Below are 27,336 nucleotides of genomic sequence, written 5' to 3'. Positions count from 1 at the left end.
AGGTTCTTCTTGATCAGCTACACATCCTTTCAGACCCACAGCGCTGAGTCGTCTTCTCACAGTGGAAGGATGGACAGAAACACCTGTGGATGTTTTCAGATCTGAAGCAGCTTGATTTTCTCCTCTCTCTCAGAGATGAAAGCTTTAAGTGCTGTTTATCTGATGGGGGCAGTTTTGGGGTCGACCAGGTCTTCCAAGTGGTTGTTAGGAGGAACATTTTCTCTGTAGATTCAGTTTTGGAAACTCCTGTTTTTCCACGTTGTGTTTCTCCGTCTTTATCCAGGTGGGTTATCTTATATCTAATATTGTACTTACTGTCCGTTTGACTGAAGGGTGGTCTCTGACTTTGCTGCAGTGCTGTATGTGTGCGTGTGTTACTTTCTGCTTGCATCACTGCAGGCTCCTCTCCGTAAGCTGAAGTCATCGACGGCGATCTCTCCACTCCACCCTCTCCTCCGTTCTCCTTTTAACACCACCTTAAATGCACAAATAACACCAACAGTTATCGATAACCAGAGATGAGGTGGAAATTTTTCCTAGAGAGATAAAAAAAAACTACTTAAAACAAACAATTAAGTATTCAAATAGATAAAATAGTTACAAGGATGTTATGTTATGATCTCTTTAAATCCAAGGCATTAATAGAGATAGTAATAATTAATATAAACTACATCATTTATAGGGTACTTTCTATTGGGACAGACACGTCCCAATAGACAATACCCTATAAATGATGTAGTTTATATCCCCTAACCCCTAAATTTGCACTTGTGAACACAATACCTACATTTTTTACTTTTTTTTTTTCTTTTATTCAAAAAAGATATTGTTGATTTCTTTTTAAAATAGATTTAAATTTTTAGAGTTTAATTTTCAAATAAAAAAAAACTTTGTTCAAAAAAATGCTGTCCTATATTTTCTTGTCACCACCGTTACACAGAGAGTTTTAGTCTGTGGGCGGAGCCTTATTTTAGCCGCACCCCTGCATTTTAGAGCAGGAAGTGAGGCTGCATCCCTGTCCCTCATGGCCACATGGTGAGCAGTTAGATCCCACTGTTTTGAAGTAAATGCATCACCAGTCTGAAAATCAGTGTGGAACATTAAGAATTTTTCACTACCGAAACACCGAATTCTCAAACATTTTTGTGTTTTAATGAAAAATATTAAGATTTGTTTGTGTGTACAGCTGTTCATATTTATGTTTGCTAGTCAAGTACTGGCTAGCGATAGTAAGTTCCACTCAAAATTTTGTAAAATTGTCACTTTCGAAACATTTGGTAAAGTTTTAGTAGTCTTATGATTGTTTCGATAGTGACAAAATGGAACGTTCAATCATTTGTTTTAATAAAGTAAAGATAATTAAATGTAGGGTCACTCAAAAACAGAAGGACTTTAGTTTAAAGTCCAAGTCAGTTAAAAAGTCCTAAATGTGTTTTGAACCATTTCAATAGAGTGACCAGTACAGTCTGGCTACTCCACCAAACCTTTAAACACTAATTAATTAATTGATCTGATTTAAGCCGAATTGTTAACAAGTAGGTCAAAGGTCACACAATAAGTTAACTAGGTTTCACCATCATAAAAGTCATATACAAATATTTATTTGAACACCTCTGCTGCACTCACACTCTCTAGGCCCCGCCCCCACAGGGTGATCTGGGTGTGCCTCCAGCCTTGACCACCAGTCCTGGTCCAGATTGCAGGGCTGTGACTCCGCCCCTTCCTCACAAAGAGCTGCAGGGAGCCGATGTGATGACCGTGGAGGCGGTGCCTGAAGGACAGACACAGGTCACCTCCTTGCCGAGGTGGACTCGTGGGAGGAGCTAGAGGAATGGTAAGCCGAGCACCTCTGAAACTTCTTCTAGTGGTTCCCTCTGGTATTGTCAGATATCGCCCACCTGAGGATGAAGGTCAGTCCGGAATTGATTAACTGGACAATGAGGAAGTGATTAACATTAGTGAATGAATTGATTCATTCATTGGAACAGTTTAGGACTTAACTCAGGTAGTGTTGGTGCTGATAAGGTGGTCTGGCATAGTGTTAACTCTTTAAATCTGAGACTACAGTGCGGCTATTTCTGCCTTTTATTCGCTCCTTAAATAACAGGATTTCATAATGATGTTTGATTTTTAAATAAAACAAATTAATTACTACCATTCTAAACAAGCAAACATAGGAATAGGAATATACTTCACAGTTCTGTTGCCTTTTATTGACGATCTGATTTAAATAATAAGTGTATTGCGCTCTGAATGTATCACAGAAAACATTTGCGCTGCATCCACCAATAACGGCAGCACTGGGCTTCTTTTATGTGCTGATAGGAAAACATCAATTCCACATGCTGATCCATTTTACTGACCAATGTGGCCATGAACTCTCACCAAACACTGTGAGGGCCGATTTGAATCAGTTAAATGAGACAAATACAACAAATGGACCAGAAGAGATGATGTTATATTGAGTAATGCTGGGTTTAAAAACATTATACAACAAGTAGCTTTACGCTGCATTTAAGGTACAGCGAGGCAAAGCGCTTCCCTCGTGACTGCTGCTTTGCGGGTGTGTTGCTAAACTGCAAGCTAAGCAGTCCGAGCTTAGAGTGCTATGCTAGTCCTGTGTCCAGCGAGAGTGTAGCCATGTTCACAGGGTCCTGTGTTCAGGTCTTTGTATGATGTGTTGTCCTACACAGACATACACCTCAATATGAAACCTTATAGGAACCTTTGTGGGGGTCCCCATGGAGTTTTACATTACATTTACATCACGTCTTCTTCTGTGAGTTTATTGGCTGTTTGCAAAGCAGAAATCCGATTACTGTCTGACTCACGTAGGCCCGGAGTTTCACATTATCAAAAGACAAAATCTGATTTTCTGCAGTTATCGGATTATTAAGTGCATGTAAACGCACTCAGAGACACAATGTAAGCAGTGCTGTTTTCAAATAATATAAAAAAAGCAACAGTTCTATACGATCATGACGACATGAAAGTGTTTCAGAACTTTTTTGAAAAGATTTCGATTCATTTTCACACAGATTCAGGCAAAGACTTTCATTTTTGCCGAAAGATCAGATCAGATGCCACTTTGGCCCTGCAATGTAAACGCGACCTAAAGGAAGGTTCAGTTTCAGCTCTATGTAGCAGCACAGAAGCCCAGATTGTTGATGATGAAGATGAACAGTTGTGGTTGAAGCGAGACGGTTTCTGTTCCACACACTCTGCTCCCGGGGGACTCAGCAGACGGGAATTAGCCGCAGCGTCTGAGCAAAGAACACTGAGGATGAAACTGTTTCTCTACTTGAAAAACTTTTTTTCTATACATTCTTAAAGCTAATCTTCAGAATGTCTCTCTCTCTCCAGCTCTTCATCTTCTGTCTCTCTCTTCCTCCGTGCCGTTTCACTCTCTGTCCCTAAATCCCTTTATGAATTACTAAACCCTGCCTGCACTGCGGTTGATCCCAGCTAGCTTAAGTGATCTCTCGCCCCTCTCTCTCTCTTTACCTCTGTTGCTTTCAATTGCACTCTCTCTCGGCCATTTTCAGTCTCTCTCTCTGTTTACTCTGCCCTGGCTGATCCACTCTGGAGTGATACTGTGTACTGAAATACATCACCATGTGTGTGTTTATGTGTGTGTGTGTGCTTGTAATTGGGAGTTTGGAGCGACAAGGGCAGAGTCGGAGAGTTCTTTGGTGTAAATAGGAAGCCTCCGAGGCGGAACGCTTGTCTTTATTCATTAACTCTCGCACATGAGGAAACGGTGCTTGTGTTGCATAACAACACACATGTTCAATGTTTGACAGCAGTTTGGTAAAGATTGGTAAAGCTGATTCTGCATTGTTTCATTGATCAATGATGTTGTGTAAAGTCAGTGTAAAGTTGATGTAGCACTGTTAAACGTTAAAATCTGAAGGTGTTCAGTGTGAAATTGTTGTAACTGTATGTAAAGTTGGTTCAAAACTGTTAAAACACAAAGTAGCTTTGTGTTGAACAAAACTGTTAAAACACAAAGTGAGTGAGTTCTTGTAAAGTTGGTGTAACTGTGAGGGTGACTTCAGGTGATGTAACTGTGTTGGGGTGATTATGGTTCTCTGTGCAGTGACTGTGTAGCAATGGTAAAAGTGTCCAGTAACTGTGTAAAGTTGTTGTTGTACAAGCATGGGATGACTATGTAAAAGATGATGCAATTGTGAGTGGTCACTGTAAAGTTGGTGTAACTATGTGGGTTGACTGTAAAAATGGTGTAACTGTGGGTCGACTGTGTAAAGATGTAACTGGGTGGGGGGGCTGTAAAGTTGGAGTAAATGTGTGGGGTGGCTGTGTAAAGAAGTTGTAACTATATGAGATGACTAAATTTGGTATAACTGGGTGACTTTACTGTAAATATGGTCTACCTGTGTGAGTTGACTGTAAAGATAGTGTAACTGTGTAGGGTGACTATGTAACTGTGTGGGGTGACCATATAGTTGGTGTAACTGTTTGGGGTGACTAAATATAGTGTAGGGTAACTGTAAAATGGTGTACTATTTGGGGTGACTGTTTAAAGATGGTGTAACTGTGTCGGGGTGACTGTAAAGATTTAACTGTTTGGGATGACTGTAAAATGGTGTAACTATTTGGGGTGACTGCTTAAAGACGGTGTAACTGTGTGGGGTGACTGTAAAGATGTAACTGTGTGGGGTGACTGTAAAGATGTAATTGTGTGGGGTGACTGTAAAGATGTAATTGCGTGGGGTGACTGTAAAGATGTAATTGTGTGGGGTGACTGTAAAGTGGTGTAACTATGTGGGGTGACTGTAAAGATGTAACTGTGTGGGGTGACTGTAAAGATGTAACTGTGTGGGGTGACTGTAAAGATGTAATTGTGTGGGGTGACTGTAAAGATGTAATTGTGTGGGGTGACTGTAAAATGGTGTAACTGTGTGGGGTGACTGTAAAGATGTAACTGTGTGGGGTGACTGTAAAGATGTAACTGTGTTGGTGACTGTAAAGATGTAATTGTGTGGGGTGACTGTAAAGATGTAACTGTGTGGGGTGACTGTAAAGATGTAACTGTGTTGGTGACTGTAAAGATGTAATTGTGTGGGGTGACTGTAAAGATGTAACTGTGTGGGGTGACTGTAAAGATGTAACTGTGTTGGTGACTGTAAAGATGTAATTGTGTGGGGTGACTGTAAAGATGTAACTGTGTGGGGTGACTGTAAAATGGTGTAACTGTGTGGGGTGACTGTAAAGATGTAACTGTGTGGGGTGACTGTAAAGATGTAACTGTGTGGGGTGACTGTAAAGATGTAACTGTGTGGGGTGACTGTAAAATGGTGTAACTGTGTGGGGTGACTGTAAAGATGTAACTGTGTGGGGTGACTGTAAAGATGTAATTGTGTGGGGTGACTGTAAAGATGTAATTGTGTGGGGTGACTGTAAAATGGTGTAACTGTGTGGGGTGACTGTTTAAAGATGGTGTAACTGTGTGGGGTGACTGTTTAAAGATGGTGTAACTGTGTGGGGTGACTGTAAAATGGTGTAACTGTGTGGGGTGACTGTAAAATGGTGTAACTATTTGGGGTGACTGTTTAAAGATGGTGTAATTGTGTGGGGTGACTGTAAAGATGTAACTGTGTGGGGTGACTGTAAAGATGTAACTGTGTGGGGTGACTGTAAAATGGTGTAACTGTGTGGGGTGACTGTAAAATGGTGTAACTATTTGGGGTGACTGTTTAAAGATGGTGTAACTGTGTGGGGTGACTGTAAAATGGTGTAACTGTGTGGGGTGACTGTAAAATGGTGTAACTGTGTGGGGTGACTAAAATGGTGTAACTGTGTGCAGTGACTGTAAAATGGTGTAACTATTTGGGGTGACTGTTTAAAGATGCTGTAACTGTGTTGGTGACTGTAAAGATGTAACTGTGTGGGGTGACTGTAAAGATGCTGTAACTGTGTTGGTGACTGTAAAGATGTAACTGTGTGGGGTGACTGTAAAGATGCTGTAACTGTGTTGGTGACTGTAAAGATGTAACTGTGTGGGGTGACTGTTTAAAGATGCTGTAACTGTGTTGGTGACTGTAAAGATGTAACTGTGTGGGGTGACTGTAAAGATGTAATTGTGTGGGGTGACTGTAAAGATGTAACTGTGTGGGGTGACTGTAAAATGGTGTAACTATTTGGGGTGACTGTTTAAAGATGGTGTAACTGTGTGGGGTGACTGTAAAATGGTGTAACTGTGTGGGGTGACTGTAAAGATGTAACTGTGTGGGGTGACTGTAAAATGATGTAACTGTGTGGGGTGACTGTAAAATGATGTAACTGTGTGGGGTGACTGTAAAATGATGTAACTATTTGGGGTGACTGTTTAAAGATGGTGTAACTGTGTGGGGTGACTGTAAAATGGTGTAACTGTGTGGGGTGACTGTAAAGATGTAACTGTGTGGGGTGACTGTAAAATGATGTAACTGTGTTGGTGACTGTAAAGATGTAACTGTGTGGGGTGACTGTAAAATGGTGTAACTGTGTGGGGTGACTGTAAAATGATGTAACTGTGTTGGTGACTGTAAAGATGTAACTGTGTGGGGTGACTAAAATGGTGTAACTATTTGGGGTGACTGTTTAAAGATGGTGTAACTGTGTGGGGTGACTGTAAAGATGTAACTGTGTGGGGTGACTGTAAAATGGTGTAACTGTGTGGGGTGACTGTAAAGATGTAACTGCGTGGGGTGACTGTAAAATGATGTAACTGTGTGGGGTGACTGTAAAGATGTAACTGTGTGGGGTGACTGTAAAATGGTGTAACTGTGTGGGGTGACTGTAAAGATGTAACTGCGTGGGGTGACTGTAAAATGATGTAACTGTGTGGGGTGACTGTAAAATGATGTAACTGTGTTGGTGACTGTAAAGATGTAACTGTGTGGGGTGACTGTAAAATGGTGGAACTGTGTGGGGTGACTGTAAAGATGTAACCGTGTGGGGCGACTAAAATGGTGTAACTATTTGGGGTGACTGTTTAAAGAAGGTGTGATTGTGTGAAGTGACCGTGCAAAGAAGGTGTAATTGTGCTGGCTGTGTTTTACCTGCTGGATCACTGACTGTCTCCCAGCGCACATCTCCCTCCTGGTCAGTCATCCACCTGCAAATGCCCTGATCAAAAGAGCAGCTCAAAGACCCTGCACCTACACACACACACACACACACACACACACACACACACACACACACACACTCTGCTCTTTAGAGGCTTTTAGAGCTGTATTATGTGAATGTTGGGGTGCTAATCTCTTGGCTGGATGGAGATTTACCGGGATCATCTCGTGCGTACTCCGCCGTGTTCCCCAGCTCTATATCGAAGTCCAAATCAAACACACTGTTCTCACCACGGTTCCTCGGAACTGCAGAGACAAGAGTTCACAGTACACAGTCAGACAGTTACTGAGTGCACATCAGCAGCCAGCAGTGAGGTTAAAATTAGAGACTAAACCCAAATAGTGAGAGCAGTCTGACACTGTACAGGGAGTTTGGGTGGTGAGGGGGGGGGGTTATATGAGTATGTTTTTTCCATGCTGCTGAAGCAAGATTTACATTAATGCCCAGCTAAAGCATAAGCAGTTAAGTCTGTGAGGGTTGCCAGATCCTCTGAGGTGCCAGCTGCTCTCAGCATCACTGACTCCTTATAAGGTTCATAATGCTATCGCATACACATAAAGTGAGTGTGTGTGTGTGTGTGTGTGTGTGTGTGTGTGTGTGTGTGTATGTGCACCATGTGTAGTGACCTGAGATTAAGATTAAGGTTAGGTTTAGGCTGAGGCTTAGAAAATTCTTGTTATTTACAGACACTTTTTCTTGCTTTTTTTTTGCATCTGAACTGATGATATATGGTGTTTTTACAATTAAGAAAACAAGATAATAGGTTTTCAATAATACATGTAATACATATGGGGCGTATTATTACATATATATAAACATACAAACATAGTACATAGGAGACATACTCCTATTACACATAATTACCTACATATACGTAATAGATATGGGACGTATTAGTAGTACACGTGCGCTCTTACTGTGGACGTCTCCGCGGGGTCTCTGAGTTATCTCCTTCTGGATGTGGTTATCCAGTGTGGTGGTGATCATTGGGCTCATAGACGGGGCTGCTTGTGTTGGAGGGGCTGGAGGAGTTGTTGGAATGACTGTTGTTGTGATGGTGGTGGTTGTCATGGTAACAGTTGTGGAGGTAGTTGTGGCGATTGTTGTATGTTTTCTAGTCGTGGTTGGTACAGGTGTTGTTGGAACAGTGGTTGGAATAGTTGTTTTCATAGCAAGAGTTGTTGGAATGGTTGTCTCAGCAACAGTGGTTTGAACTGTTGTTGTAGCAACAGTAGTTGGAACTGTTGTAGTGACAGTGGTTGGAACTGTTGTAGCAACAGTGGTTGGAATTGTAGTAGCAACAGTGGTTGGAACTGTTGTCATAGCGACAGTGGTTGGAATTGTAGTAGCTACAGTGGTTGGAATTGTAGTAGCTACAGTGGTTGGAATTGTTGTCGTAGCAACACTTGTGGGAACTGTTGTTGGAGGAGTAGTTGGAGTTGGTGAAGTGACTGTTGTGGTGGGAGGTGTCGTGGCAATGGTTGTCGCGGTGGTGGTAGGTCTCTTGGTTGTTGTTGTTGGAGGGGTTGTAGTTGTGGTTATTGTTGTCGTGGTGATCTTTGTTGTAGATTTTGCTGTTGTAGCTGGTCTGGCTGGCTCAATAGTCACTTTAATAAGGGCTAAAAATAACAGAATACATTACAGGTTGCAATTAATCCAATAATATAAGAGGGAGTGTGTTATGGTAGACAATATCACGTCTGTGATTTGGCCCGCTGTAGCCCTGATGTTATTCACAATACCACACAACCTCATGTGTTTTTTGACAGTAAACTTGAGCAAAGAAACCCCAAACATCGTTTTAAATATTGCCTATGTTTATAATTCTTCCAGTAGAAAAGTAGTTCCAGCAGCTTAGAGAGTTGTAAACATGAACAGAAATGACTCTCAAAGACTGAATATTGAAATGTTTACATGTATTTCGCTTTTTTTCTTTAGAGGATCAATAAAGAAGAACTGTGACGACTGAAATCGTTTTTCATATTTTAAGATGAAAAGCCTGAGTCTGGGGCGACGGTAAATAATGAAATGAAAATAATGAAAATGGTTTACATAAATTACATTTATAAAGAAGTAAAAAAGCAATAGAGACATGGAGAAAAATCTCTCTTCTCTCTCTCTCGGACTTTCTCTCTCTCTCTGTGTCTCTCTCTCTCTCTCATGCACACTTACGTCTGCAGTCCTTGCTGTGGGTGCCCGGGTTTACATTTGCACTTCTTGGAGCTCAACTTGTCGTGACAGAGAGGGCGCTCACTCTTATCTAAACACACACACACACGCACGCGTGCGCACACACACACACATATACACAAAGAAAGAAAGAAAGAAAGAAAGCAAGAGAGAGAGTGTGAGAGAAAGCAATGACACCATATAATTATAAAATTATATAGCATTATATAATGTTATCTGGTGTTATAGGTTATTATATGGTGTTGTATAATGTTATATGGTGTTATATGATTGTATGTAGTGTTATAGTGTTATAGGATGTTGGTTGGTGTTATGTAATGTTATATGATGTTATATGGTGTTATATGTTTTATATGGTGGGTATATGATTGTATATAGTGTTATGGTGTTATAGGTTGTTATATGGTGTTATATAGTGTTAGTTAATGTTATCTGGTGTTGTATGTTTTTATATGATGTTATATGATTGTACATAGTGTTATGGTGTTATAGATTGTTATATGGTGTTCTATAATGTTGTCTGGTCTTATATGATGTTATATAGTGTTATAAGTTGTTTTATGACTGTATATAGTGTTACGATGTTATAGGTTGTTATATGGTGTTATATAGTGTAAGATAATGTTATCTGGTGTTATATGGTGTTATATAGTGTAAGATAATGTTATCTGGTGTTATATGGTGTTTATATAGTGTTAGTTAATGTTATCTGGTGTTGTATATTTTTATATGACGTTTTATGATTGTATATAGTGTTATGGTGTTATAGGTTTTTATATGGTGTCATATAATGTTGTCTGGTCTTATATGATATTATATGATTGTATATAGTGTTATGGTGTTATAGGTTGCTATATGGTGTTATATAATGTTGTCTGGTCTTATGTGATGTTATATGATTGTATATAGTGTTATGGTGTTATTGGTTGTTATATGGTGTTATATAATGTCTGGTGTTATATGATGTTATATGGTGTTATATGACTGTATATAGTGTTACGGTGTTATAGGTTGTTATGTGGTGTTATGTAATGTCATATGGTGTTCTATAATGTTATATGGTGTTATGTAATGTTATATGGTGTTATATGACTGTATATAGTGTTACGTTGTTATAGGTTGTTATGTGGTGTTATGTAATGTTATATGGTGTTCTATAATGTTATATGGTGTTATGTAATGTCATATGGTGTTCTGTAATGTTATATGGTGTTATGTAATGTTATATGGTGTTATATGACTGTATATAGTGTTATGGTGTTATAGGTTGTTATATGGTGTTATGTAATGTTATATGGTGTTGTTTAATGTTATATGGTGTTACATGATGTTATAAAGTGCATGTATGTACGGTGTCAGGGGTTTTCTTTCTGTTCTCTGACCTGTGCACTGGTATTTGCCGTTGATGTAGCGCAGCTCGAAGCCTTTGTGGCATTTGCAGATGTAGCTGCCGAACGTGTTCACACACTTCCTAAATCTGGGACACCTGGCCTCTCCCGTCACACACTCGTCAATATCTGAGGAGACACAAAATCATGTCTATATGTCTAATAATGTAAAATGTGTATGTATAATCAGGACGATAGGAAATTAAGAGATGGATATGTGACTTTACGGTTTTAGCTCTGCTGTTGTCATTCATTCAAAGTTTCATTAAAAACAACAAGTGCCATATGGATAAATACTATCTGTCAGTTTATCTGCCAGTTTGTCTGTGTCTCTGTCTAGACACACACGATACACAGTCATATGCAAAAGTTTGAATACCCCATCCCTCAAATGTTGATTTATTGATTTTCTAAGTGAAAATAACTAATTGTCTTTGACTCTGCCTCAGTTGTGCTGTTTTTCAGTCTGAGTTTAATAACTAAATGTTTTTCACTCAGTGTCTTTTTGGCCCTTTGGCTTCTGAAGCCTCTCTTGTCTGGATGTCAGGTTTCAGCTCAGACCCGACAGAATCCCAGAGCAGTTAATTCATTTTTAAACTCAACAGCTGACAGCCGAACCCATTAATCACAGTCTGAAGGCAGAACTGGAGGATTTTTAGGTTGTGCAGGATTTTTGAGAAAACAGGATCAGCGACACTGGAGCATTTGGCTGCATAAGACGGAGGTTCACATGCCAGACACCTCAGTGGACATGAGGCTTTGACTTCCTATACTGCCATTCACAAAGCTTAGAATCAGTGTTTTCAATCATATAAAGCCTATTTTGTTGCAGGTATGTACAATATGTACATACAATATGTTTCTAATATGATACTAATACTGTACAACTTTCAAACAAAGAGTTGGAAGCTGTAGCTGTAGAAGATAGATGTGTTCATGATGTACGGAGCTGTAGATGATCCTAAAATGACCGAGAAAATACTAATACATTCTGAAGTTCTAATAAAAATACACAGAATTAAGTTGCAATAACAATATTTACCTAACCTTAGCATTAATGGGATGTATAGCTGTATATCATCATGCTGATGAAGTGTGACATACCTACACATGTCCTGCGGTCTGGACCCAGGCGTAACCCTGGCGACGGACACTGACACGTGACCTCACCCTTCATCACAGCACAGCCATACTGACAGTTAGCCATGGCACACGTATGTGCGTCTACACACACACACACGCACACACACACACACACACACGCACACACACACACGCACACACACACACACACACAGTCATTATGACAGAAATTTAATGTGACACTGCTTTAATAGATGTCACTGAATGAATGAACTGAACTAAATTGAATGGAATTGAATTGAACTGAACTGAATCAAACTGAATTGAACAGAACCTAAGAAAACAGAACTGAAATGAATTGAATTCAACTGAATTGACTTGGATTGACCTGAACTAAAGTAAATTGAATCAAAGTGAACTCAAATGAATTCTCTACTGAACTGAAATGAACTGAACTGAATGTACTTGGATTTAATTGAATTGAATGAAACTGAAGTGAATTGAATTGACTCACTCCTGCAGGTGCCGTCTCTCATCATCATGTAGCCGTTCAGACAGTAACATTTATAACTGCCCACTGTGTTCATACAGCGGTGTTTACACGGCCGGGGCTTCAATCCACACTCATTTACATCTACAGAGAGAGAGAGAGAGAGAGAGATTAATAGAGTTAATAAGAAGAGACACCACATCAGCGTATTAGCGCATTAGTGTATGATCTATGTATCCTTTGCTTGTTTATTACTGATGCATTTATCAGGTAGGTTGCAGTGTTGACCAGCAGGCAAATAGTCCAGAAGCCTGACATTAAAATCCTTAAATAACTCAAACAAATAAACAATATAAACTATTAGAAATCATACAACCTTGTGCAAAAGCTTGGAGAACCTCATAATATCATTAATAATAACAGGAAAATGGCCCAAACAGCAGCCAACTGTAAATCTACACTGATGAGCTTCTACCAAATTTTATACATTTCTGCATAATTAAATTGTTAAGATGTAAACAAATATAGCCATTTCATTTACTATCCAAAACCACCAGTGAACCTACATGGATCCTCTGAGGTTTATATGGAATATTGATGATGGAAAAATAATGGAAACTCTGACTATTTTGCTTTGTGTGTCTCCACCCACTTAAAAATGTTTTAGACCAAAATCATCTCAAAACTATCATAAAACAGTGTCTCAGTCATCAGGCAGTGAATTCATAACCATTTCATGTAGTAACTTTCTGTGAGGGAGCTTTTAGAGGTGGACGTCTGGTTCCTATCACCACCACTGTGAACAGTTCTGACTGTAAGTTTATCTAGAACAGAGCGTTTCACACCAAACCACTCTGAATGACTCTGTTTACAACTCAACCAGTTAATTATGCTGAAAACAAATGATGGGATTCATAAGAAATCTTTCTCACAGTCAGGGTCTCTTTACAATTTAATATTTAACTAAAAGGTTTACTTCAAACCAAGGCACTCTTCCATGTCATGATTACAGATTAAAATTGTATTTTTTTCCAGGGCAAATACATGTACAACCACTCTGAATGACTCTGTTTACAGAGTGTGTGTGAGAGGGGGTGTGTGAGGATGTGTGTGTGTGTGAGGTATGTGTGTGTGTGTGAGGTATGTGTGTGTGAGTGTGTTTGTGAGGGTGTGTGTGTGTGAGGTATGTGTGTGTGAGTGTGTTTGTGAGGGTGTGTGTGTGTGAGGTATGTGTGTGTGTGTGTGAGGTATGTGTGTGTGTGTGAGGGTGTGTGTGTGTGAGGTGTGTGTGTGTGTGTGTGTGAGGTATGTGTGTGTGTGTGTGTGAGGTGTGTGTGTGTGTGTGTGTGTGAGGTGTGTGTCTGTGTGTGTGTGTGTGTGTGAGGTATGTGTGTCTGTGTGTGTGTGTGTGTCTGTGTGTGTGTGTGAGGTGTGTGTGTGTGTGTGTGTGTGTGTGTGTGTGTGAGGTGTGTGTGTGTGTGTGTGAGGTGTGTATGTGTGTGTGTGTGTGTGTGTGTGTGTGTGTGAGGGTGTGTTTTCTCGTTTTCTCTGACGGTTCCGTCACCTGAAAACCTTCCATCTCCAGTTTTGTCGTTTTTCATTTTCATTGTTTGGAAAGTCAGATTTAACATTTCATGATGACCAGAACAGAGAAACATCCTCATCAGCCAAACCCTCCGAGTTCAGGAGTAGCAGTGATTTAAACGAGTGCGGTCGATCCAGCAGTGTTTGTCTCAGGGACCCCCCCGAGACCCCGCTGTTGTTCACTCCTCCCACTCATTTATCCCTCTTTCAGCCTATGGAGGAAAGAACAGCCCCCGGCTCTGAGCTTTACACAGGTTTAATTAACAGCGAGAGAGAGAGAGAGAGAGAGAGAGAGAGAGGTGAGAGAGACAGCTAGAGGGGGGAGGGAGAGAAAAAGAGAAAGAGAGAGAAGGAGAATGAGAGGAACAGAGAGCGAAAGAGAAAAATAAGCAGAGAGATAGATATGAACAAAGAGAGAGGGAGAAGAGAGCAAGAGAAAGAGAGAGAGGGAAAGAGAGAGAAAATGAAGCAGAGAAAGAGAGCGGGGCAGAGAAAGAGAGACAGAAAAAGGAAGAGAGAGAGAAGCAGAGAGAGAGAGAGAGAGAGAGAAGGAGACGTGAGTAGACAGCTAGAGGGGGGAGAGAGAGAAAGAGAAAGAGAGAGGGAGGGGGAAGAGAGTGAAAAAAGAGAGAGCGAAAGAGAGAGAAAAAGAAGCAGAGAGATAGAGACGAACAAAAAGAGAGAGGGGAAGAGAGGAAGAGGAAGAGAGAGAAAGACATTGAGGGAAAGAGAGAGAAAAGGAAGCAGAGAGAGAGAGAGAGAGAAAGAGCGAGAGAGAGAGAAGCAGAGAGAGAAAGAAAGAGAGAGGGGGAGAGCAAGAGAAAGAGAGAGAGTGAAAGAGAGAGAAGGAAAGTGAGAGAAAGAGAAAAGGAAGCATAAAGAGAGAGAGAGAGAGAAAGAAGCAGAGAGAGAGGAAAAGAAAGAGAGAGAGAAAAAGAAGCAGAGAGAGAGGAAAAGAAAGAGAGAGAGAAAAAGAAGCAGAGAGAGAGAAAAAAGAGAGAGGCGAAGAGAGCAAGAGAGAGAGAGAAAGAGAGACAGCAAAAGAGAGAGAGAAGAGCAAGAGAAAGAGAGAAAAAAGAAGCAGAGAGAGAGACCGAGAGAGAGAGACTGAGAGCGAAAGAGAGAGAGAGAGCGAAAGAGAGAGAGAGCGAAAGAGAGAGAACTACAGAAAAGAAAATATAAAAACGTATTTCGATCTGATAGTAAATGAATCGGCTGCTAAACAAATTCCCTTTACAGTTGTTCAGTAAAGCTAATAATAGTGTTAATAATTTGGGAGTGCTGTAATTAAACCTCATGTTCTCTAAGATTAAAGGGCCTCTGTGGTTTTAATAAATCATTTTATAAATCACATTTAAGTCCTAAAGGACTACATGTTGACCTGAGGAGGCTGAGCAGCTGTACAGGAGCAGGAGAGAACATCCCTAACCTGCCTGAACTTCAGCATAATGAGGCTCTACAGCACGTTTAGAGTGTTTTTATTCATCCATTCATCATGTGATGTTCACACAGTACTCAGAGCAGCTGGTGTTTTCATACGGTGTAAAAAGAACAAAAACGAACGGAGCTGGTTTTGATGTGAGAGCGACAAATTGCTAATTACCTCTTTCCAGGCAGCTGTTCCACAGGTTTGCTAATGCTAATCCGTAACACTCACTTAGAGCCGGGCGGTTAAAGTGAAACTCAAAGTAAACCTGCAACACTATAAATCCCCTGAAAGAGAAAAGGCTGTGAAGTCATCGGGCTGAAAGGTTAGGCCGAGTCGGGGGTGCACTTACTTATGAGCTGTGAAGAAACGTAAAGCGGTCATGACTCACAGATGAACAGAGGAGCTCAGCTCCAGATGTTCCAGCAAAACTACGTTAAAAGCACCTTCTGCCTTATTCATTCAGCAGGCAGTGGAGAGTAATACGGTACAGAAAGGTTGGTTACAGAATGGAAAACTACAGTAAAAATGGTGGATTTACAGTAAAAGTACCGTAGATTACAGGAGGATATAAGCCTGGTTATCGAGAATAATACAGATCTGTTAGGGGAAAAGGGGACAGTGAGGAGCAGATTATTCACTCAGAACAACATCCCTTTCAGCTAGGCTAGCCTCAGCGAGCTAATCGGCTAGCCATGTAAACATTGCAATGCAGTTTTCTTGAGAAGTTTAAACATAACATATATAAAATAGTGAGTAACTGCTTTGTGTCTGGCTATAAACTTGGTGTATAGCTGCACTGTAGTGCCTTTCTTTTCCTTGTTGTTAGTCATGTAGCCTTTAGCATGCTAACTTGGTGTATAGCTGCACTGTAGTGCCTTTCTTTTCCTTGTTGTTAGTCGTGTAGCCTTTAGCATGCTAACTTGGTGTATAGCTGCGCTGTAGTGCCTTTCTTTTCCTTGTTGTTAGCCGTGTAGCCTTTAGCATGCTAACTTGGTGTATAGCTGCGCTGTAGTGCCTTTCTTTTCCTTGTCGGTAGCCGTGTAGCCTTTAGCATGCTAACTTGGTGTATAGCTGTGCTGTAGTGCCTTTCTTTTCCTTGTTGTTAGCCGTGTAGCCTTTAGCATGCTAACTTGGTGTATAGCTGTGCTGTAGTGCCTTTCTTTTCCTTGTTGTTATCCGTGTAGGCTTTGGTATGCTAATTAGCAAGCTAGCACAGTAAAGTGGTGACGTTGTATCAGCAGTCATGTATGTATGTAACCTGAAGCCCAGCAAATCATTTGACTTGCGCTCAGATTATCAGTGCAGCCAGTTTCACTTAATAAAATTAATTAGTAAAAATATTTAGAAATAAGTTAAATAATCTGAAAACGTTTTTAAACCAGTCTCTATCGCCGTGTCCCAATTCAGATCCTGTTGGATCCTTCGTTGCCATGGAAAAGAAGGACACGTTTCTCGGCCGCATGTAAAGGAGGCTTTGAAACCGGACAGCCTAGTCACGCCACTGTGACGCAGTCGGCCTTCAAATGCAGCCTCTGAAGGACGCAGCCCCTGAATTGGGACGCAGCTTATGGCCTAAATTTAACTTGCAAGATATCAGGCGCTGATGAACTGAGCACTTTGGGGATTTGAGTGAACCTGTTTTAACAAACAAACATACAGCTCAGCCTAAACTATGATTCAGAATATTTATTACATTCCATATATAATCTACGTAAGTCTGGAGTTGTTATCTTGTTATCTTGAGATAACCAGTTAATTATCTTGTGTTATCTTGTGAAGGTTGTTTTCTTGAGATCACAAGATAATTAACTCACAGTCACAAGACAACAACTTTGTTATCTTGAGATCACAAGATAGTTAACCTGTTATCTCAAGATAACAATCCAGAAAATCTTAGCCTCATGGCCTCTCTCTGTAATAATCAGTTTAACTGAATGTACAGGCCAAATATACATGTCAGCTAGCCTAATAATGCAAACAAGCTAGCGCGCTAATGGTTATGATGTACACAACAATGTGAGCCAAGATAGCTGATTTCCAGAGTTCAGGGTCAAATCATGAGTTCTCATAAAAACATATCTTTGGCCATGGAGTCTGCCTAAACGTCTGGTGGTAACTAGCCGTAATACTCCCTAGTGGCCTCTTGTGGCTTAAACACATCAGATTCAACTCATGGATGAAAAAATTACACTAAAAAATATAACCAAACCAACCATCGCTATTCAGTCAAGTCCGCACATACAGACTTTACTTCAACATAACATCCAACTGGAATTAATTCTGGCGTATTTTCTGTTTATGAGCCGATGAGTTCACTCGGCTGCACTGGAGCAGAAAATACATCCCAAAAAAAAGGAAAACTGGACTATGAGTGGAATCCGGTCCACACGTGTGAGTAATAGATCTCTAAGGACGCATTACATCAGTCACGTTATAGACTTTATTGACTGCCGTCTCTGAGGGATGAGCTTAGTGCTCACTGCTCCCCTCACAGCATCCAGCTCAGACAAATTAAACTCATCGTCTTCATCATCTTCATCATCTTCATCGCGCACAGACACATTATTCACTCTAACTGACCACCCCCCCCCGCCACTAGCCCAGTCCGACAGGCTCCCTGACTGGTCATAATGTTTACACATCTGCATGGTGATGATGAAAACACCACAGTAATGTCAGCAGACTGGACAGATATACGGGGGATTCTCCCACAGGGCAGCCAGGCTGAGTGAGGGAATGGACGTCTGGGACAGATGTGGATGTGAGATGTGGATATTTACACTTAGATTGACCCCTGTGCTTTTCCACCAGACAGTGCGCTACAGCACAGGACGGCTACTAATCCAAATTCTGGACTATCCGGGCCCTTAAGTGTCTCGTTCAACATTTTAGTGGTTAAAATCTGCATAAAACTGATCACGGAAAAATGACTACAAACAGAATTACAAACTTTTTTGTTGTTTATTGTGTTGATTATGCCGTCGAGTGAAATTCTACAGGCTACAGCAAGTATTGTGTTGCATTAGATTGCATTTGAAGTGATCGTGCTGGTGAAACGTTCTTGTGTGTGGTAGGTTGAGTGGGCCGTGAACCATGTTCAGCTTGTGTCCAGCTGGTGCAGTGGTTACGCCCAGAATGTTACGGTCCAATTACGACCGGCCCCTGGACTTTAAGGGGTTAATTACTACAGCTCTGTACATGAGAAAACAGTGTGTGTGTGTTTTATTGTTGCAGGTGTCCATAAGCACATTATTACAGAGTCTGCCAAGCTCACCACCCACCCACCCCCCTCCCCCCACACACACACACACACTCCTACCTTGGTTGCAGGTCTTGCCGGTGTATCCGTGGTGACAGCGGCACTGATCCGGCCCCACACACTCACCATGCTTACAGCCCAGCTCACACACAGCTGCAGGAACAGGACAACGGTCAGCAGGCGTGTGTTTAAAAAATTACCTGTGTATGCCTGCGATTTATAGTCGTGTGAAAAAGTCTGGGCACCCCCGGTATATGCATGTGTTGTTGATTTTCTAAGTTAACAGATCCTTTACAAGGGAACACTCATACGTTTCAATGCACAATTACTGTTTATTTACTGAATTTAACATGGAAACAAAATTAAACGAAAAAAGACGAGTTGTAGAAATTCTATACAATTATATATATGAGCTCAGAAAAACTGAGATTACTGATTATCACACTGATTTATCAGTCCACTCAGGCTTTAGCAGAGCTCAGTAACACTGAGATTAATAACTGATCATATTGATTTATCAGTCTACTCAGGCTTTAGCAGAGCTCAGTAACACTGAGATTAATAACTGATAATCATATTGATTTATCAGTCCACTCAGGCTTTAGCAGAGCTCAGTAACACTGAGATTAATAACTGATCATCACATTGATTTATCAGTCTACTCAGGCTTTAGCAGAGCTCAGTAACACTGAGATTAATAACTGATAATCATATTGATTTATCAGTCCATTCAGGCTTTAGCAGAGCTCAGTAACACTGAGATTAATAACGAATATGATTTATCATCACTCAGCAGAGCTCAGTAACACTGAGATTAATAACTGATCACATTGATTTATCAGTCTACTCAGGCTTCAGCAGAAACTTCAGCGTTTTTAAACACCTGGTTTGTTAAGGTTGTCTAACAAGCATTTCTACACTATGTGCTGATCTAAAATGGTTATAAACAAGTACTGTTCAGACATTTTCTTTGTTTATAAAATGCATGTTTATTTTTAATTTACTGGATAAATATTTTAAAATTATTCTCCCAAAAATGTAAAAACTAACGTCATTCTTATTACTGTCATTTCTAAATGAAACATGGGATAAATTTGTAATCCCAATATTTGTATTCTGATGCATCCCAACGCTGTGTGTATGTATGCAAGTGTGTGTATGTGTGTTTATGCTCACGTCTGCACTGCCCCCAGCTCTCTCGTGTCCAGCCCCAGCAGCAATCCACCCTGTTGCCATAACGACAGATGCCATTGGTCCAATCCATCTGTTTGGTCAGCCTATCGGAAAACAGCATCAATCAGTAACTTTTCCTGGCAAATATTGCTAGTTTATATATAAGCCTTAAAGAACATAGTCAAAAGTCAGATTCAGCCTAATGAGAAACTGTAGAACAGACTCAGTTTATATCACAATACCTACATTTAGAGTCAGTTATTCATTCAGCCTAATGAGAAACTGTAGAACAGACTCGGTTTATATCACAATACCTACATTTAGAGTCGGTTATCCATTCAGCCTAATGAGAAACTGTAGAACAGACTCGGTTTATATCACAATACCTACATTTAGAGTCGGTTATTCATTCAGCCTAATGAGAAACTGTAGAACAGACTCGGTTTATATCACAATACCTACATTTAGAGTCAGTTATTCATTCAGCCTAATGAGAAACTGTAGAACAGACTCAGTTTATATCACAATACCTACATTTAGAGTCGGTTATTCATTCAACCTAATGAGAAACTGACTCGTGTTATACAGTTTCTTATTAGGTTGAATAGGATTTTTACCAGCATAACACTGTGTTTTACATTGTTTTACACCTTCCTGTTACACTAAGTGTGATGGTAGCTGTTCGTTTACCTTCCCACAGTACATGGAGCTCTTCAGCAGTGAAATGAACACGGCTGTGTGTCCAGGATGTTTTGTGAAGTTAATTATGTGTTGAGTAGCTCTGATGCTCAGATATCAAAGTGGATGCGTTGAGGCCGGTAGCAGCTGAGCTTTAAATAGAAACTGTGGGAATGTTTGAGGGAGTGTTTAAAACACCTCCCTGTGTAATCCAGTCCCACTGTTTATGCTATGTTTTTAAGATATTACGATGATTTAATAACTTTGACGATTGCACAGTAAAAGATATTGACATACAGTTGCTTTTAGCTTTTTCCCCCCAATAGCTTTCAATGAAAAATTAGCATTAGGTAACAGCACCGTCTAGCAAACCTCTAATTACCTTTTATAAGCCACAGTTGTCATTAGCCTTAATAAAAATATGTTATAATGTGATGTGAATTATGTCTCACTAGTAGCTCATTGAAACAAATGTAGAACCTGTGTTGAGAGTGCAGATACTAAACTTTGAACCCGTCCCGAAGTTGTGTTTGTAGATAGAAGTGATGTTTTATTATGATTTCAGTCTTGCAGAAATACATTTTGGCCACATTCGTGTGACGTTTTAACCCTGAAATAAAAAAGCGACGACTCAAATGTGTCAAAACAGAACGCAAAATGTGTGTGAATGTCATTTAAAATGTAACTACATGAAGCCATTATATTTTAGGCAACATGGTTAAAAACAGTAATAACTGTAGATTACGAAGGGTTTAAAACACCCTTCTGTGTCTGTGCCTGGAAAACTCTGATATGTCACTGTAACAGTTCCTCTCCTCTCTGCTCTCACACACCTGATTCAGCTGCGATAATCAGACCTTTCGGGAGCTGAATCAGGTGTGTTAGAGCTCTGAGGAGGTGCAGTGGGACTCAAATACAGGACCTACACAAGGTCCAATTACACTAGACAGTACAAACAGATAGGCCGGCTTTACAAGGTGAAACTCAGATGACCAGTTCGGAAACATCATTCTTAAGAGAAATAAGCAATGAATTCCAGAGAGCTGCCAGAAATGATAATGACCAATACTGCAACAACAGCAGATTTAAAGGTCCAGGGCCTAAAGTTTTATTACACACTCCTATAACCTAAGAATAGCTTGATTTGCATTGAAGTCCCTGTATTTACTGAATAATAAGCCTTAATATGCAATAATCCTGGGATTTTAAGGGGTTAATGTGTTGACGATATTATGCTGGAAAGCCATGCAATGGCCAGCAGATTGGAAGAGTTTATACTCCAGTAGCAAAGAAAGGAGACCAGAGAGTGTTTACACCCCATGTGTCGATCACAAGGCCCGTAAGCCAAGTCAGGACCCGTGGCACAATCCTATTCGGCCCGCAAAATATTTTTAGTTTTTATAAATATTAGCCTTTTTCAGACTATATACTACAGTTCCCAGCATGCACTGCAGCATAAAGTGTGCTCCTACCCCCTCCCCAGCAACGATCTATGGGACAGCACCACAAAAACAAACAAACAAAAAATGAGTCCAGGTGTCCAGTTCAAGCGAGTGGGCAGTTTTAGTAAACCCGCTGTACATTGGGGACGTTTAAAGAATTTTTGAAAACATTTTTGAATCATTCAAGTATGCAGTGCATATTTTTTGCTGTTGCAGTTTCGACACATTTTGAACAAACAATGGCCAACTGGGGTCAAACAGTTAAGTAAAAATGAAATAACACAGCTGGTCCACAGATCTGTTGAGATGTTTTAATATGGCCTTTTTAGTGGCTGAGTTTGACGCCCCTGGTTTAAACTATCATAGAATTTCACTGACATCACATGTTAGTTATGCTGAAGATCTTTCAACACAGAGTAGAGCCTTTGGGGTGGAGTTAGTGAGTCCGGGGCTCTAGGCGTAGGACAGTAATGGGCCCCGGGACGCACATTTTTAAACTAGTTCTGGGCTCCCGAGTGGTGCAGCCAGCCATACACATATAATGTGTTGACAAGCGAAAATCATCTTATATCAAAATACGATACATCTAATGTTTCTCATTCATTAGATTGTTGTTAAAATGCGATTATGTTACTCACAGATCTTCATTTTTCTGAAGTCTGCTTATAAGATTCATTTGGTTTTATGTAAAAACAGTCATAATCCATTTTCACATAACCATTTTCCAAACTCTCCTTTTCCCTCACAGTTAAACCAGCTGGTTTTGATGCTGTACATTCAGAGCTGATATAAAGGAGCACTGCTCTGATTGGCTGTTCAGTGCCTCATTCAAAAAGCCCTAATAGGTGCTTACAACCTCAGTGCGTGTGGGTGGAGCTAAACTGCTATAGGTTAAAAGGGCAGATGTATATAAATGTAAATGTTTTTGGTGTTTATGAGATCAAAGGAATGAATTCAGAACTGATTCAGGCTGATTTTGCAACTTTCCATATCGTCACTGTCCAAAGAAAAACAGGCATCTCCAAATTAGTAACTTTACAGGAGAGAGAAAAACCCTCGTTCCTTTTAATGTAAGTGAATGTAAAGAGATTTTACATTAGTGATTAGTGATTAGTGATCAAAAGTGATTTTGGAGTATTTCTGTTGGCCCATTCATCATGGATTTTTCACACAATGTAAAGGACGGCTGGTGTGTTAAAATGAGGAAGAAAAATAAAAATCGACAAAAATTGAGACACATGGTTTTTTTTGGACAGCGTTAATATATGGACTGTATGGATCGGGGAGTGAATAGCATGTTTTAACAAACTTTAACAATGTTTACATCTCTTTTATTTCCAACATGTATTTTATTTCCAAAATGTATTTTTCCATAACACAAGTCCTGATTTCTATACATTTTTCTTACCTGTTTTATGTAATTTTATTAAGTGAAATCACTACTGTGGCAGGTAATTTTGGTGGTTTTAAGAAATATACTTGCCAATATAGTGAGACAATTTCGCAAATTGCTATGACATAATTTGAAAATGCCTGTTGCCCTTTACTTTGTGTGTAAATTTCATGAAGAATGGACCAAATGACTACAAAATAACTTGTAAAAAAGTCTGGTTCCATTGACTTACATTAAAAGTAGAGTATGTTTTTTCCTTCTCCTGTAAAGTTGCCATTTTGGAGATACGAGTTTTTCTTCTGACAACAACGATATACACTATACCTAATTTGCATTTTCATGGGGACCTTGGATCACGGGGGGCCTGGCCGGCTATCTACCTTTGCCTGGTGCCCCCCCGGAGCCTTACATCGAAAGAGAACTGCCAGCTGTGCAAGCAAACTTCTGGAGAGGCAGAAGAGCGAGAGATTTCACTGATGATGGACGCTGGATAATTAAAAAAGGAATTCGAGAAGGAACTCAACATGTGTTTGATTGGCTACAGCGAAGCCTTTTCAACATGTTGACCACATAAAATCACAGAACGTCCTCAGGAAAATGGGTTCACCAGAGCACTGTTCTAATGAGGGACCTCCACACTGAACAACAAGCCACAGTCATGGTGCAAAAATGGACAAACTCCACTGCTGACGGAGACGATGCTGAAGTGGTGGACAGCTCAGATCAATTATTAACAACAAAGGATCCAGCAGTCAGTGGATATGGCGGATCGGCACTCGGCAGAACACGGACAGAAGCAGAACGAATACTGACGCCTGATCTGAACTTCAGTGCTGATGAAGACTTTTGAGAGAATCTTGGATGAGATGGAGAAGAAACAAACGGGTGGGTCCTCAAACAAAGACTCAGCTCTCACTCCAAACAAGACATCATCAGAAGAACCAGCTCACTGGAAAACACAGTGACACTACACTCTCAAAAGAGGAGGCTCTTCAAGGGTTCTTGAGTAATGGGAATGGTTCTATTTAGAACTATGAGTTCTACGTAGATGCTAAAATGGTTTTGCATGGTGAAATGGTTCTTCAGACTGGAGGTTGTGTAGTGTAGGGTTCTATATAGCACTGAAAAGGGTTCTGCTATTGTCACGATGACAAGTTTGTAGCAAAGCAGTACCCTCGTGCTATATAGAACCAACCTTGTGCAATTTAGCACCAAATATAGCACCAAAAAGGGTTCTACTATTGTCACAATGCCAAGCTTAAGAACCCCTTTCAGTGCTATCTAGAGCCATTTCCAAAAGGTTCTATGCAGAACCATATACAACACATTCTTCATCAATCTGAAGAGCCATTTCACCATGTGAAGAGCCATGAAGCATGGGATGGCTCTATACAGACCTTGTTCTAAGCAGAACCATTTCTTGTACCAAAGAACCCAACCATTTTTTAAGAGTGTAGGAACAGTTGAAGATAAAAGAAGAAGAGCACAACCAACATGGTGGATGGATACAATCAGAAGAATCATGAAGAATCAATGAAGAACACAGGATGTTCTGCAGATCGTCTACCTGCCAGGAGTCGGAACCGACTTGACGGCACTTAACTATAGTATTAATATTCATTTCAATTATCCTTATATGGTTTTCCAGAAAGGTCATGTGGAACTACACTTTGGTTTCCAGTCTTTGGATGAAACCTCCTGAGGGAATCTGCGCTCTGTGTAAAATTAGAGGGTTAAACGAAAGGTAAATAATAACCTGCCTGCGCAGATCAGCTGCAGCACCAACAGAGCAAAAACCGACACGAGCGCCAATTCAAACAGCTGTCAGGCTAATGCCGGCTAGCGAGGAAGCTAATTAGGCTAACTGGTTACCAGCAATAAAGCAGCCTCCAAGAGTCCACGGCGAGTGACATCATCATGCGGTACGTTATCTACATATCGCTGCCATCAGAACAAAACCTCTCCAACAAGGTAACTTTACAGGAGAAGGACAAACGTTCTTGACTTTTAATGGAAGTAAATGGAGAAATTTTTTTTTTCCAGGTAATTTTGGACCATTTCTGGTGGTCCAATCATCACAAAAATTTGCCACAACATAAAGAGCAACAGTCTTTTTCAAATTATGTCAAAAAATGAGGTTGATACAAGGTTTTGTCCCAACAGCGACGAATTTCATTGGTGTTTCCCTAAACTTGTTACAGATACTGTGACAACAATACAAGTAACTAAAGTTCCACAGTGGAAAATCAACCAAAGAGGACATAAAAACTCTGCATTTTGCTGCTGTTGTGTTCTCGAGGGCCAAAACAGTCTCCAGTTCCACCACAGGTTGTGCACGGCGTGTTATTTTAACCCCAGGCTGCCGTGATGTTCTCGTTAAGTCGGTGCTCCACATATTTCTGCGTTTGGTGCTCCTGTTTGGACTTGAGTTTCTTGGCAACGTGACGAGCTGTCACGTCCCAGATCCGCTCATTGAGAAAAAATGCACCTCCGCCGCACCTCCCACCTCGCCTCCCTCACACACGCACCGGCGCTGCACACACTCAGAGGTTCTCACCGAGTAACCCTGAGGTCAGGTCATCAATACCTTCCTCTCCACTGGTGCGGAGAGAAAGAGAACGCCTTAAACATTAACTTTACGGGGAAGTGTTTCTTCTCCTGAATTCCTCAGACAGCTGAAGGTCACGACCCCCTTCACGGACGAACCTGAGTGGATTCGGTTCCAGAGTTCTTTTCTGCTCTATTTGATTCAAGTTGATGCAGCTCTACTCTGTTATTTTCATCTGTGTTTAAGGCGAATTGATCTGATTCTATTCTGTTCTGTTTCATATGATTCAAGTTAATTTGATTCAGTTCTTTTCTATGTTGTTAGATCTGAGTTCGTTACTCTACTCTGTTGTTTTCTATTCTATTTCATTCAAGTTGATTTGATTCTATTCTGTTCTACTCTATTTGATTTGAGTTTGTTTATTATTTTCTGCTATTTTCTACACTATTTGACTGTTACATTCTGCTATTTTACACTCTGATTTGAGTTGATTCAGTTCTGTTCTATTCCATTCTGTTTGATTCTATTCTGTTCTACTTGATTCTGTTCTGTTTGATTATATTCTGTTCTACTCTATTTGATTCTCTTCAGTTGTGTTCTACTTCATTTGATTCAGTTCTGTTTGATTCTATTTTGTTCTACTTGATACTGTTCTGTTTGATTATATTCTATTTGATTCAGTTCTGTTTGATTCTGTTCTGTTCTATTTGATTCGATTCTGTTTCATTCTATTCTGTTCTACTGTTCTGCCCTATTTTATTCTCCTCAGTTGTGTTCTGTTCTATTCAATTCTATTGTTTGATTCTATTCTGTTCTACTCTATTTGATTCTCTTCAGTTGTGTTCTGTTCTATTTAATTCTATTCTGTTTGATTCTATTCTGTTCTACTTGATTCTATTCTGTTTGATTCTGTTCTGTTTGATTCTATTCTTTTCTACTCTATTTGATTCTCTTCAGTTGTGTTCTGTTCAGTGTGATTCTATTCTGTTTGATTATATTTGATTTTGTTGTATTTTATTCTGTTTGAATCTATTTTGTTTAATTCTATTTGATTCTGTTTGATGCTGTTCTAATTTGATTCTGTTTGACTCTGTTCTTTTTGACTCTATTCTGTTTGATTCTGTTCTACTCTTTTTAATTCCAGCCCCTTCGATCCCTTTTGATTCAGTTCGTTGCTCTTCTGTTCTATTATAACCGATGCTGTTCGGTTCTCTTACCTGTCCTCAGGTGAGACGCTGTGCGCGAGCCAGGCGCCGGTCAGCAGTAACAGTTTCAGCCACGAGCCCATCCTGCCGAGGCTGCACGCGGCTCCGGAGCAGGAAACTCTTTACCCAGCTGAGCGCCCCATCCCGCGCGCCGAGTGTGTGTGTGTGTGTGTGTGTTCCGTCACCGGAGACGCGCCGTAAGGACAGTGTGGCAGCGGCGAGGCTCGCGCTGCAAGCGAGTGTGAATGAGCGCGTGCGAGGCACGATCCGGACTGCTGCTGCGCGCGCGGTAGGTGAGACAAGAGTGCCGGAGGGAGGGGGCACATTTTCCCCGTGTGTG

General features: G+C 40.5%; 1 pseudogene; it reads right to left on the bottom strand.

Moving 5' to 3' along the window:
• Nucleotides 1-139: 139 nt before the first annotated feature.
• Nucleotides 140-27,079, bottom strand: LOC118822740 (annotated as a pseudogene).
• Between the last annotated feature and the right edge of the window lie 257 nt (nucleotides 27,080-27,336).

This window comes from Colossoma macropomum, unplaced genomic scaffold, assembly GCF_904425465.1.
Source record: "Colossoma macropomum unplaced genomic scaffold, Colossoma_macropomum, whole genome shotgun sequence".
Lineage (NCBI taxonomy): Eukaryota > Metazoa > Chordata > Actinopteri > Characiformes > Serrasalmidae > Colossoma > Colossoma macropomum.
This window is presented reverse-complemented; position numbering and strand designations above follow the sequence as displayed.